Source organism: Suricata suricatta, chromosome 2 (assembly GCF_006229205.1).
Source record: "Suricata suricatta isolate VVHF042 chromosome 2, meerkat_22Aug2017_6uvM2_HiC, whole genome shotgun sequence".
Taxonomy (NCBI): domain Eukaryota; kingdom Metazoa; phylum Chordata; class Mammalia; order Carnivora; family Herpestidae; genus Suricata; species Suricata suricatta.
This window is the reverse complement of record NC_043701.1, coordinates 133,708,565-133,709,587: the sequence shown is the minus strand read 5'-3', so window position 1 is coordinate 133,709,587 and position 1,023 is coordinate 133,708,565.

Here is a 1,023-nt window from a genome sequence, read left to right as displayed (position 1 = left end):
CTGTTAGACCTATGAGTGCAAACATATGGTTTCTGTCCTTCTCTGCCTGACTTATTTCGCTTAGCATGACACCCTCAAAATCCATCCACTTTCCTACAAATGGCCATATTTCATTCTTTCTCATTGCCACATAATACTCCATTATGTATATATACCACATCTTCTTGATCCACTCATCAGGTGATGGACATTTAGGGTCTTTCCATGATTTGGCTATTGTTGACATTGCTGCTATGAACATTGGGGTCCATGTGCCCCTATGCATCAGCACTTCTGTATCCCTTGGGTAAATCCCTAGCAGTGCTGTTGCTGGGTCATAAGGGAGTTCTATGGGTAGTTTTCTGAGGAACCTCCACACTGTTTTCCAGAGCGGCTGCACCAGTTTACATTGCCACCAACAGGAGGGTGCCCGGATCTCAAGTTTCATGGGATCAAGCCCCACATTGGGCTCTGTGCTAACAGCTTGGAGCCTGCTTGGGATTCTCTCTCTCTCTCTCTCTCTCTCTCTCTCTCTCTCTCCCTCTCTCTCTCTCTGCTCCTCCCCTGTAAGTAAACTTAAAAAAAAAAGATGGTTAGGGACAGAGATGGGGGAAGAAAAATGTCACTTATTGAACACCAAGTGCTAGGGACTTACTCCACATTGTTTCATTTATCCTCACAGCAATCCCACAAAGCAACTATTATGATGTCCTTTGGAAAGAAGAGGTAGCAAAGGTGGTGCGGTGACTTGAGCCAACCCACACTGCAAAGGTATGGAATCAACGAATGTCTTTGTCTCTTTATTCAACAAACAGGTTTGGGCCCAGGACTGCCGCCGTGGGCTTGGGAACACAAGGATAATGATGTCTTAGTCGGCTACTGTTGCAATTATGCTGCAAAACAAACATCCCCCAAATCTCAGCAGTTTACAACAAGTATTGATTTTCTTCCTTCCTAGCTAGGTCAGCCGTTGAGCAGGGATTTCTGCTTCAGGCCACGAGTTGGCTGGGCTTGGGGTCAGCCTTTGTGTTGGCTTCAGGACTA